Source organism: Triturus cristatus, chromosome 3_1, assembly GCF_964204655.1.
Source record: "Triturus cristatus chromosome 3_1, aTriCri1.1, whole genome shotgun sequence".
Lineage (NCBI taxonomy): Eukaryota > Metazoa > Chordata > Amphibia > Caudata > Salamandridae > Triturus > Triturus cristatus.
The window spans coordinates 155,966,557-155,980,424 of NC_140583.1; the positions used below are offsets into that span (position 1 = coordinate 155,966,557).

General features: G+C 42.8%; 1 protein-coding gene across 1 annotated transcript in view; it reads left to right on the forward strand.

Moving 5' to 3' along the window:
- The window catches only part of SLC17A6 (solute carrier family 17 member 6), a 294,138-nt gene that overhangs the window by 148,221 nt on the left and 132,049 nt on the right, over window positions 1-13,868 (forward strand). The window lies entirely within an intron of this gene.

A 13,868-nucleotide genomic window follows, 5' to 3' on the forward strand; every position in this document is an offset into this window, starting at 1 on the left:
AGAGTAATGGTACATACATGTGTGCTAAATATCTACATCTAAAAAATTGTGAAAACTCATGAGTGGTAATGACACTAGTGGTAAATACATAGTGCCTGATTATGGCTTTTGGCTGTGTGTGGGCAGGTGGCCCGCCACTGCCGCATCCCATACTGCCAAGAGCCGCTGCCACCCACCATTTTAAAAGTAATTTCATAATCCGATCACCCAACTCATAATAGGGCAGTCGGACTGCTGGTGCAGCAGGGGCTGGATTGTCACCGCCACACCATCATGAGTCTGGTGGTCTGCGGACGACCAGACTCATAATTAGGCCCTAAGGAGCTGTAAAAACCTGAGTGGTATAGACTAAAGCATGTTTAATACTTCGTTGTAAAATTGCATCCTGTTTTGAACTGCGTTTTAAATGATGTTTCCCCCCCTGGGGTTGTGTGATGTTGACCTTCCTGGAATAAAGCCAGATTGCTCTGGAAGGACCTGTTGAGGATCTTATAGTATTAATCTATTAGCTAGTATTTGTCAAACATTTTGGCATTGATGTTTATTAAGGAAAGTGGTCTGCAGTAGTCATGCTGTGTGGGTGGATTACAGGGTTTTAGGAGCATGACAGTTGTGGTCTCCCTGAAGCATGAAGGGAGGGATCCCTGTAGGGCCTCCTCAAAGACCCCAAGGAACCTCAGTGTCAAAATGGAAGCAAAACTCTTGAAAAATTCAGAGGGAAATTCATCTTAGCCATGAATTTTGAAAGTGGGGATACCAGAGACAGCTAAAGTGATTGTGTCTATTATGATGAGTTCTGCAAGAAATTGTCTTTAGGGTCCCTTGATCCAGGCTAGGGACACACGGTCTTGGTACACTGTACATTCTGCTTCCATGCAGTCTGTGTCTGTGGTGTTTAGTGTTTTGTAGTGCTTGACGGTATGTCGTCCAAGTCATAGAGAGTGTCTCCTGAGTCGTTCAGGCCTGTGATGGTCTAGTTGGATAGTGGAGCGTGCATCATGAATGCAAGCATTCTTCTTAGTCAATCTGCTTCTCCATATGATCTTATGATGGCATGTTCATGTAGATGCTTAAGTCCCAGCTCAACATTCTCTTTAAATTCAGAGAGTATGGTCGAATGTCCGCCAATATTGTATTTAGCCCATTCATGTATTCTTGTTCAAGAAGGCAGATATCTAGCTCCAAATTATTTAACCTGTCTCAAAGAGCTTTGCAGATAGAGTGCTGTTTTGATATTCATCCCCCCTTAACTTTGTTTTAAATGTCTGCAGGAAGAGGCACAGGGATTGGACTGATAATTCAGTGATCCATAGAAAGATCTGGATCACTTCTATTGACTTCCTTTAGAAGGTATGATTAAGCAGTGCTAAGGGGGAAGGCGCCAGATACAAGCCATATGCTTGGACGCAGGTGTTTTGATTGTTAAGATTAACGGGTAGAGATCTGAGAGTGTACATGGGTGATGTGCTATACATTTACTCTAGCTACAAATGTCTAGTGAGCAAAAGCTAGTAGTCAAACCTAGCCCAGGAATCATTGTCTGTTGAGATATGGGTGCCTTTCCTAATATCAGGGTGGTGGTGCTGCCATAGGTCCACTAGATTATGTGTGTTCATAATTTCATGTAGAGTTGTTGCTGCAGCATGGTGTGTGCGTATCTGGATGCATGAACTGTCAGTGTATTTGTCCACAATATCATGTTGCACTAGAGGGCCATACATGTTTGCCAAACCAACCTAAAGAAATCGGGATTATCAATTTTGGCACCATAAGTGTTGATGATGTTCACATGTTTATTGCCCAGCCAGGCTTGCACCAAATTGTACCTGCCACGCAGTTTGTTTTCCTCCTGCAGGAAGGTGAAGGGGAGCCGTAATGGACCAAGAGGGCTGTGCTTCGTGTATAGGCTTAGTAGTTGGCAAATGAAGTATGGCTACTACATCATGTGGCAAATGTCAAGGGTCTTTGCACACTTATGTGTGTCTCCTGCAGGAGGGCTATGTCAATTTTGAGGCTCTCAAGATATGCCAGCACAGCTCTGGCCTTCCTAGGGCTGTTGAAGTTGTGGACATTCAATTTTAGGAACTAAATAGCCTGAGTCCTATTAGGTTGGTGGCCCATGATTCGCAGATAGAATCAATTGAGAAATGTAAAACCATTTCCCATTTCCAGGAACATAATGCTTTTCAAGTGTGGTTTGCAAGTACTATGCTTAACATTGCTAGTGTTTCAATGTTAGCTATGAATTTGGTTGACACTGTTACAGTAGTCCCTCCCCCACCTACACTAGCCCCCCAAACAGCCACTGAATACCAATACCTGTTGGACTAAACATCCAAAGCAAAGTTTCACAGATACTTTACCCAATCTCATTGGTTTCAGTCAGTATCCCTTAGTGTCATAAATATTACAGCCCTCAAGTTGGTACCCTCCCACAGTTGTAGGTCCACCATCTGGGCATGGCCAGATCTTGTACCATAATTGAACAATCTTCCATGAACTGTAACCTATTTGTGACTGTACCATCTTTCTGGTCCTTTCATTTACAGTGGCATTTTAGAGTTTATGTGAGTAATTTTTAACTGGCTGACTGTCCATGACTCAGAAATGGCTTAGATTTCTAAATTGACCAGAAATTTCATAAGATTTGTGGTCAACCACATTCAGAATGATACAATCAATATTTCTGGAAGCCAATGTTTTGTAAAAAAAGTACATAATATTTTTTGTTGTAAGCAGACCCTTACTGTTTAGTGATACTACTGGTACTTGCACCTTGGCCAGGTCATGTCATGTTTTGTTTGGGTTGAGATAAGAAGTGGGCAGTACAGCAATGTTGTTTTTTTCCTAAAATTTTGTGAATAATATGTGAAATTATGTAAATGTACTTGCTGTCATCTCACATCAAAGTTGAACACAAGCAATACATTTCCTTCAAAAGCTATAAGAGATAATGGCCGGAGACTAGTTCAAGGAGACCATGTGTCTAATGTTCTTTCAAGACACTATCTGCTTGAACCAGTCTCCCATATGCCAAAATCATATGACATTTCTAACTCAGAAACTCATATAAAATGTAATGAAATTAGAGTAACACAAAATTATTAAATCTCCCAAGCTTTTATCCAAACAAAAAGTTGGCTTAGTCTTGGTCATCATCCACAGCAGATGCATGTCTCTCAACATTTTATTTTAAACCCATTTGGTCACCTTCTTGGGGTGAGGTTCCATGTTTCCTCCAACAGTTTGAAAATTAGTCATGAAGTTTACTGCGAGGTTCTTCCGATATTGAGAGGTAATTTACAATTTACTTACTCTTTGTCACAAAGGTTTCTGTCATGATGATTTATTCATGTTGTTTTGGCTAGGCTAGAAATATATGGAGCTGTATATCTATCCCTATTTTTTGGGTTAACTTCAGTTGTGATGGGGTCCGAGTATCAAATGCTCACTATGATTGTGTCTTGTTTTTCTGATCATTCTGCTAATGGAGAATTTTTCTATCTTTGATTGTATTGGGTCACGATTGTGCACTTACTTAATTGAATTTCAATCAATTTCAAGTTTATTTCGGGGTATTCACCCATAAAACCCACACAATATTAAAATACTTAGCAGTTAAAACAGTACAAAAATATACGATAATTAGGGTACATAGTTCACATACAAAAGTAAAAGTCTTACAAGTCACTGAGGTCTCTATCACAATTGGAGATTCCAAGTTCCTTTCCTCAGACCCCAGGCCTGGTAAAAAAAAAATCACTGAATCCATAAACAATGACACCTTGAGTGTCCGAGTTTAAAATCCTTAATGCAATTTGAAAATACCTCAGACCAAGATTCAAGCCTATCTGTCAAACCATTTTCCCTTTGTTGGTAAATAAACTGGGCAGAAAACCAGAAAATGCCCCGCATTTTCTGATTCAGTCATCTAAATGCGCAGCAATCAGAGACCATGCTCCCCATAAACCAGTCAGCACTGGAAATATTAATGGACACAATCCATGATCTAAATTTAATGTATTATTTTCGCGTAATGGGGAATTATGCTATCCATATACTCATCAAATTTCAAGGAGGACCTATAAACTTGTCTGTAAGGCCTCTTTCAGTAAGTTATTTGCTATCTTAACCCCTTCAGTGCCCATGACGAGCTGGACTCGTCATGGGCCGCGGTTGCGCTGTGCCCATGACGAGTCCAGCTCGTCATAGACCCCGCCCGCTAATGCAACGGCCGGCACAGGGCGGGGAAAGGGGCGGGCACTGAAGGGGTTAAATTAAGATAGTGTGTTATGCTCTTCTATTGTCTGCTGCATTGGTAATCACAGCTGTGCCTTGCCAAGGCACAACTGTGGGTGTCACTATGATGTCACATGCTGTGGGTTTCCATGTGGAAGGAATGTAACTCCAAGGAAGAGATGTGACAGCTGGTGGAAGAGCTGCTTATGGATGGATGGGATCTTTAGTGAATAAATGAACTTGAACCGTTGGCTAAAGAAAAAGGCATCTTGAATTGTCACTGATGACTTTGCTTGTCCCATGACCTTGAATTAGCGTACATTTATCAACACTACAATCTATTAATTTGTTCATTCTTCTTTATTTGCCATTGGTAAAATGGCCACCTAGCAAATGGTAGTAGGGAGACTTTATTCAAGGATTCATGACCGCCGCTTGATGGTCATGTGACTCTGTTCCTACGGGATGTTTGATGTGAACCTCTACAGCCATTTCATTTATCCCTATTTACTCAATTTGTTGGGGAGAGCATTTTAAACATATTCGGGGCATATCATCAATGCGGCGCAGTGAAATTACTGCCGCTTTTGCGGCCGTTTTCGATAATTTCATAGCCTATCGCGTGTTTTGCAGATTTACCCCTGTTTCCAGCACGCCTAACTTGGCATCGCTAATGAGATGCAAAGTAGGCGTGGCTGTGAAACCAACCAGGGGAAATATCGCGAAGGCAGCTTCATGATATTATCAAGGAAGGTGAGCTATTTTTTAAATCGAGTTAAGTATGCCTTAACGCAGGAATGGAACGTCTGTTAAATTCCTGACTAAGGCATACTTAACATGGGGGGTGGATTGTGTGGCTAAGACCACAGGCCCCTATCATCTAGCATATTGCCGTTTTCCACCATGGAAAACAGCGATATCCCAACTATCTCTGGAATTTGTATTGCCTCGGCGATGCGCGTTATTGATAACGCCCTGACCGGGCGATAAATTCCAGAGATAGCCGGCGATAAATATACAGGCGCTAAGCGCGCTTTGCGATATTTATCGCCGGACCTTGATAATATGCCCCTTCATTCTTTTGATTTCTGCTTTTCATTCATCCTGAAATATGTATATCGTTTTTAGACAATGTTTATCATCAGGATCCGTTCACTATCCTCACCTTGTTTGCTCATTAGTCTCTATTTGGATTTGAGTCAGCAACTTCTAACTACTCTCCTTGGTTTTGCTTTGACCCTGTTTATCCCTTCATTTAATCATTTACATTCAACATTTATTTTACCTTCTAAATTAGCAAAATAATCTAGTCTTTTGGGTCTCATGCTAATGACTGCAGGGTGGCACATAAAAAAATAAAATTACAATACAATAAAAAATAAAAAAATAAAAGTAACTTACCTTTTCTACAAATGCGGCGTTCTCCTCGGACCTTCTCTCCTCGAGGCAGGAAGCTGGTAGGCTCCCAACTCCAAAGCCAATGCTGGTGCTGCTCTTATGCAGAATGAGAGCACCCAGAGGATTGGTGGGAGTGGCCTCTAACTGCACTCACAAGTGCACTGGAGGCCTTTGCTTTACTAACTCAGCTGTCTTAAGACTGCTGGGTTGGGAAAGCAAAGGCCTACGTGTAACATCTTAAAAGTAGGTGTACACAACAGCACTCACGCTAGCAAACACCTCTACAGATTCCCTACCTCCCCTGCATATTGGCTGAGACTATATGCAAGTTTCAGTCCTACATCGAGGAGGTAGAGACCAGGTAAGGCTAAGCAGATGCGTTATCATGACAGACTCTTCCTTTTCTAGCTGCACTACTTCTAGATCATGGTAGAAGACTGTGAATAACCTGTAGCTCTGCTGCAACCTGGAAGGTAGGCGTGATGTGTAGGAAGTAAAGAGACTTTTTGTCTGCATGATTTTGTGTTTAATTCCGAGTTTGGTGGTCCCACAGTGGATGGTGCAATGCACCGTCCGCTGTGGGACCACCAAACCCATTGTGAGACCACCCGCCAGATCAGGAGTTTTTTTCTGGTCTGGTGGGCAGTCCTGCTGCGGACTAAGAGCGACAGTTTCAGTATATGCTCAGTATTGCCGGTTGTTCCAGCATATTCCTGCCATTGAAAGACCTCCAGCCCCCCCGGGATCCTGGTCCCCCATTGTGACGTTGGCAGGGCCACCACTGCCACGCCCCACAAGACTGGCGGTCCTCGACCGGGTCCCACCGGCAAAATCGGAATACTGCAGGTGGTCCAGCAGTGCGGCAGTCGTCAGACTGCCAGCATGGGTACGGCGCTCTTATGTAATACTGTACTCTTATTTAGGGCCTGTGTGAGAATCTGCTTTTGTGTGCACTCACATGTTTATTTGGGTGCATTTTAGTAAATGGTGTGAATGAAGTACGTGCAGTGTTTGTGTGTCATTGTAGGAGAGAAGTTCTCTTGCATAATGTTTGCACTAGCATAAGCTGCATCTTTGCATCACTAGCATATTTTTGGCACTGTAAAGATTAACACAGAAATCCCTAACATAAGGGTGGCCAGGGCCAAATGGTGCCCTTTTTTAGACATCTGTGAAAATTCTGGACTTAATTGCAGCTATTTCTGACATATTGATGGGCCTGACCAAGGGCCTGATTATGAGTTTAGGCGGTGGAGGGTGGCAGTATGCCACCGCCGTGCCTGGCACCTCAGAGACTCACGAGCGGCGTGGTGGTCACCATTCAAAATCATGAGAGGCACAGGGGGCCCTGTAGGGACCCCTTTGTTTCCTCTTCTCCAGGGTTTACATGGAGTAAGATCCTCCATGTAAACCGTGGGGGAGAGAGAACTCGTCACATGCTTAGCGGTACTGCGGCAGTTCCGCCAAACATTGTGGTCTCTTGACCCCCATACCACTTCCAGAGAGCGGCAGGTCCCAGGGCTGTCCAACCGCCCAACTCATAATAGGGTGGTCGAACCCCCATTGAGGCGTTAGCTGGACCACCACTGCCACGGCCCCCTGAGTCTGGTGGTCCCCAGCACCCGAAACTTGTAATTAGAGCCTAATAGTGCACATTTATTGGCCCACTGAGGGTACCTTTAAAATGATTATGGCTATCTTTGGCGTTATGGTATCTCAGGCATAATGGTTCACATTCAAGGTATATTATGGGCATTCTTGGCATGCCTTTGGTTATTCTTCTTAAAATGGTTGTCAAAGAATAATGGTGGTCTTCTCCGAGATACTGTGGTAATTCTTGACATGATTGTATATTTCTTAGCATGACAGTGTATATTGCCTAATGGTGCTCATCCTTAATATGCTGTGGGCATTCTTTAATCAATTATGGATATCTATTGCCCTGCCACAATGATAACCATTCTTGACATATTGTGGGCATTGTTATAGTTAGTTTAAGAGACCATTGAGGCATACCACAGTTTGACTCCGCCGATGCGGTTGCAACCCAATCTTTTGCCAACTCAAACCAGCACCAAAAATGAAGATAAAGTGTAAATAGAAAAATAGTTTTAAGTAACTCTGACAAGAGATCGAAAGAGTATAATTTTAAAAATATTTACAAAACCCACTGACCATTCGGCAAAACATAAGAAGGCCCAGTCTTTAAGGATTTAATTTTATAATAAAAACTGAATTACATATATTCCTGCATCAATATAATAACAACATTCCCGCCTGTAGCACCATTGTTGAATATAAAGTTAATACTAAACTGAGAGATGTTATTTAATGGCATGGAGCAGACGCTCAAGAACGTAACGCAGACCACAAACATTTATAACAGCTTCACATCCAATATTTGTATCATTCTACATCTAACACATTACTTCCTGGCAATGTAATCCAGGTCTAGACTCACACAAAATAATAAATGGATGAATTGACTTGAATGATCTATCTGCAATTAAAAGCCGCAACCTGCAGTCTTAATGGAAGAAAAGTATTTACAGCTGCTGGATGGGCAGTCAATATTTCAGTTTTTCGCTTCCATATACCAGACAGTGACTAGTACACAGATATTTTGATATGAGCTTTGTTTTAGAACTACTACTGGGTTTCCTATTTCAGGAACTCGAGACAACAAAAAGGGTTGACATTTAAATATTTAAATGCATTTAAATGGATCATTAGGAGAATGCGATCAAATCAAAGATGGGCATTCATTTTGTTTGTTAAATAAATGGAAAAATATTTACTTTTGGAATTGTTTTAATTTGCCTTTTCCTGATTCAAACAGACTGTTGAACTTCCGCAGACTGACAGTTTAATTTAGAGCTGGGTGTGGTCTAAAAATGGACACCTATGTTTGACCACTGAGGTCATTTAGACAGCTACTTAAATAAGGAAACCATAGTCACATTTTTACCTTACATGTTACAAAGCAAATTACTGTGGCTATCGCATAATACACCGTGTCTCTTAAAAACTAGAAGGATTGTATGTTTATCAGATGCATTGACTACAGGTGCACAGTTTTCAGTACAGGTGAGAAAATCAGTTTGGCTTACTATATTTTGCCATATTATTCTGGAGGACCTCTTCAGGCGAAAACAATATTACAACACTCATGATTTGGCCACAAAATAGGAGTTTAGATCTGTCACTGTCAAATGAAGAGGCAGTTTAGCCATCATATTTAAAGAAATAACAAATCTCTCCAAAGCTGAGAATGTTTCTTTACAAGGTTGTGAGACCTTCTTTGTCAAATGCAGCCGTAGACCAACATTTTCATGTTACTATTTCAATTGTTACAGACTACCACCTAGTAATACAACATTCCCAGACACATTGCTAGAAACAGGGCCTAAATACAGGTCCCACCACCCAAAGACCGTGGCCGCATTCTCTAGAAGACCGAAGTGCCTGTTATGAGTTGACCACAGTATCCGCAATGCCTGTGGTTTAGCGGTCTTGCAGCGATGGTGACTAGTTTCCCATACATATCGATGCCTGTGAGAGCAATTCTACTGCAACTGCGTCGAATGCACAAATATGCATGATACGTGTAGAAAAATACCACCTACCCATTGCAGGAGTACGACCCATATGTGGGCAGTCCAGGCAATGGGTAGATGGTACAAAGAGTATTATGGTACAAAGAGCAATTAACCTGTGTATCGCCGTGTATCCACCGACCTTTAGTTTATTGGAATGCCAACTCATTATATGTACAGTGGTGAGAATACTCTGTACTGCCCTGTGGCAGCTGAATTTCCCCAACCGCAGCTGCAGCGGTCTGCCGATGGCTGGCGGTGTCAGCGGTTAGACTGCGGTCTTTGCAAAAGCAATCCCACATTCTTGTAATAACAAGGTCAGACTGCCAAGTTAATAATGGTCGGACCGCGACCATGGCCAAGGTGGTTCCCAAACTGCCAAACTCATAATAAGACCCACAACTTCTAACCGTCTTACAATATACTCAAACCTTTGCATCCTTGGTGACCTTGACACATGTTGTGACAGAATATGCCACACCTAAGAACAATCCTCATTGAAATATATATACACAACCTACAGAAACTCATTCCTAATCCCAAACACATCACTGGACACACATTAGATATGATTTATGCTACACACCAAAGAATTACTCCTCTCAAGTGGTCAGACCACTTCCTTGTTGCCTTCCAACACAAGACACCAAAACCCACCATAACTAAAACGATCCTACGCACAACCACATACTGACCATGGAACAAGCTGAATTGGGAGGAAATAGTAAATCTGCTTAGCTCCAAAACAGATCAGGTCACCTACAATTCTGTACAAACAGAGAGCTTTTGAATTCTTAAGTCCTCTGCAAAAACTCAAGCATAACAAAATAAATTATGCGTTTTGGATAAATGCATAATTATAAAAGATTAAACAACAAAAGTCTGACATTCAACTCAACGGCCTCAAACCAAACAACCCTTAAGATTCCTTACATTGCTTACACAGACACAACGGAATGTTCAAGTCAACAATCAATAAAGCAAACAAAATCTATACTATTCAAACCAAATCCACAATGTAAAGTGTAACAATGAAAACTCTATAAAATAATCACTGAATTTCACAAGCCAAAATTCGCAGAATTTACCAATCCAGTTTCTCACATTTTTGTGACACTCTGGCTAACCAGTACACATCTAATCAACTATGTTGGAAGCCTACTTAAACTATTTAAACAACAACAAAAACTAATAGCTCCAACCCATTTCCAACAATACCCTCAAGCCAAACACAACAACTCACAAAAGACAGTGCATGTGCTTGTTAGTAGACAAGACCTAAAAGTATAGGGCATTGCACAAAGCTGCTGGAATTTCACCAGGTGTAATTTTACATGATGTACATTAAAAGGGAGAAACGCAAACTTAAAATTATATACAAGAATTCATCAAACACAGCTTACCAGGTGCAAACCTAAATAGATATGTGAATTGCGAAAGTAAATCTGCATCTTTTTGAGTCAGTAAACTTGCAGGTGTAGATGTAATAACTGCTTTATGAATCTAACACTACATGTTTGGCATGATGTAACTTTCATTGCGCCATTCATTAATCCTTTAATATTTGATAAATGTTGCAAATAAAGTTGTGCCCATTTCATCCACCAGATTTTTCACTTGTGATCACCTGGTTTTTGGGTGCTTACTGTGGGTGAGTGTCACCTAGGGTAAGTTTAATCACATACTAATTGGACAGCACATGTTTACCGCCAGTGTTAGTTTTTTAAGATAAGGCACTATGATGCAGCTAGGGTAGGATGCACTGGGCTGGTTGCCCAAAAACATGTGCTCACACAGGTTTGCAAGTGTGTGGGCTGCATGTGTGAGACTACCATCGTTGGTGCCCAGTAATTGCATACAGGGATCCTGGCACAGAGGGGACTCTGCAGGTGTTGCGGTGAGGGTATACGTTATAGTATTAGAAGGGAGGTAAGGTGAGTATTTACTGGATTAACTGCAGTTTTACTGTATTATACACATGGTGGAATCTGCCTTAAATTGCAGGTTTGTTTCCCATAGGTTTACACAGTCTAATTAGGGATCAAATTGGGGTGAAACATACACACTGAATTTGAATATGCAGGTCCCAAGAACATACATGTACACCTTATGGGTCATCCAGAGTTGTCATATTTACTGGCTCAGCTCAGGATCAGATTCCAGGTCTTTTGGCACCCTGCTGCACCAAGTTATTAGTCTGCTCCAAACCAATGGGAACAAAGGTCTCCCCACACAAAAGGACTAATTATCAGTGCTTCACTCAAATTTTATGGTGGATGGGGTGGGAAAGAAAATTTGCATCTGACAATCAGCTGTCACACTGTACCAGGGATGAGACAGCCCAGTCCCGCTAAACAAAGGAAGAAGCCCAGACATCTGGAATCAACACAGGAGGGGCTCCCCTTTGAGGTTTTGGTGGGAAAGTCCCTGGTAGTGATTTCCAACTAGGGATGGAGCTGAGGCCCCCAGAGGAGATGTGCACATAGACCACTTGACAGAGCATTATTGGATTGTGCCATAATGTGGTGCAGGAGTGTTGGGAGGGGGTGGAAGGCATATATGGCAGCCTAAGATACGCCAGAAGTGCTTGGCATCTAGAACTTCCCACCTACACATAAAAACTCTTGCTCAAGAGAGAGACACAAAGTTAGACCATGGACTTGGACAGTGGCAACACCATGGGTATCTGGAAGGACAAGCCCTCTGAAGTGCTGGCCAGGCAGGAAGCTGGCTAAGGTTGTGTGGGCCTTGGGGCTCTTCTTGCGGCCTTCACTGCAAAACCTGTCTCGGGGGTGTTACAGGTAGGACCAGGCACCCCTGTTAACGATACAAAAACTAAGAAAAGCTGCTTGATGCCACATTACAAGCAAATACACAAAGGGGTTGGAGCTTCTATCTAAATGTTCACTGCTTCCATCCTGGGAAGCATGGCACAGCTTGTTTTACCCATGACATGAATGAATGAATGAATACCTTCTTATATAGCGCATGGCTACCCTAGAGCATCCCAGCGCTGTCAGACCCAAGGACATTATCAAGCATTAGAGGATGTTATTAAACAAAAATGTCTTTAGTTGCTTCCTGAAGGCGATATAATTTGATTCATGCCTGATGTTGTCAGGGAGTTTATTCCATTCTTTAGCTGCTAGGACCGAGAGTCGACGACCACCCATACGGGCCAGCCTGACCTTTGACACAACAAGCAGATTGCGTTGGTTAGATCTAAGAGATCTAACCGAATGATAACGACGAAAGAAAGGATCCAAAATGGGAGGGCCCAGGTTGTGAATAGACTTATGTGCCAAACACATAGTCTTAAACACAATTCTTTCGTGGATTGGGAGCCAATGGAGCAATCGAATTGAGGGCTTTGCTGATGACCGTTTGGGGACTTTCATAAGTAAGCGAGCTGCGCAGTTCTGTACAGCTTGCAAAGTTTTTGTTGTAGTTGCTGAGGTCCCCAAATAGATAGCATTAGCATAGTCCAGTCGCGAGGGAACCAGCGACTGGACTAATATACGTCTGGCTTCAAAAGGAAGGAGTTCTAGGACTTTTTTAAGAACTCTCATCAACCCATAACAGGTCGCGGCTACTTTGTTAGCCTGATATTGGAAGTTCAGGGCAGAGTCCAACCAGACCCCCAAACTTTTTATTTAGGTCTTAGGCTTTGGAGGGGGTCCAAGACAATGCGGCCACCAAGGGTCCAAATTGATTGGGGCTTTATAGCCCAGCAGCATGATGTCCGTTTTGGCTCCATTTAGCTTTAAACAAGACAAGGTCATCCAGTCAAGGACATTGGAGAGGCATGGGGTAAGATTGTTAATCCCCTGATGTAAGGTATCGTCCCTCACCAAGGAAACAACCAGCTGCGTGTCATCGGCATAGGTGACAAGCTGAATTCCCCAAGGAAGCACCACCTCAGCCAAAGGTCTCATATAGATGTTAAACAAAGTGGGGCTGAAGGATGATCCCTGGGGAACGCCGTGACTCAGTTGCAGCTGGCTTGATGACACCTCATCCTCAAAGACGGAGAAATATCTATCCGATAGAAAGGAGTGAAGCCATTTAAGAGCCAATCCGGAGATCCCTGCATGGCGAAGCCTATGCAGCAGAAGAGAGTGATTTACAGTGTCGAAGGCTGCGCTGAGATCCAATAGGACCACCGCAGCGCAGCCTCCAGCATCCACAATAGCCCTGGTCGCCTCCACTACCGCCACCAGTGAAGTTTCTGTTCCTTGCTTGGCTCTGAAACCAGTCTGGGATGAGTGTAATGCACCAGAAGACTCAACAAATGAGGAAAGAACCTGGTTGACGTGTTTTTCGGCTATTTTGCTAAGGCTCGGGAGAAGTGAGATAGGCCTGTAATTCGCCAGATCTTCCGGGTCTAAATTAGGTTTTTTTAATAGGGCACGAACCTTTGCCTTCTTCCAATTGGGGGGTACTACTCCTGTAGCTAAAGAGGCATTGATGACCTGCATTATCACCGGGCATACTGTTTCAGAAACCTGCTTGAGAACCGTCCGGGGGGCAACATCCTGAGGAGAGCCCGATTTTAGGTGGTTAAGGTGTTCTCAAGGTGTCCCCAGGAGAACAGGGGCACCACCAATGCTATTTTAGATGTGTTTAGGGGCTGCA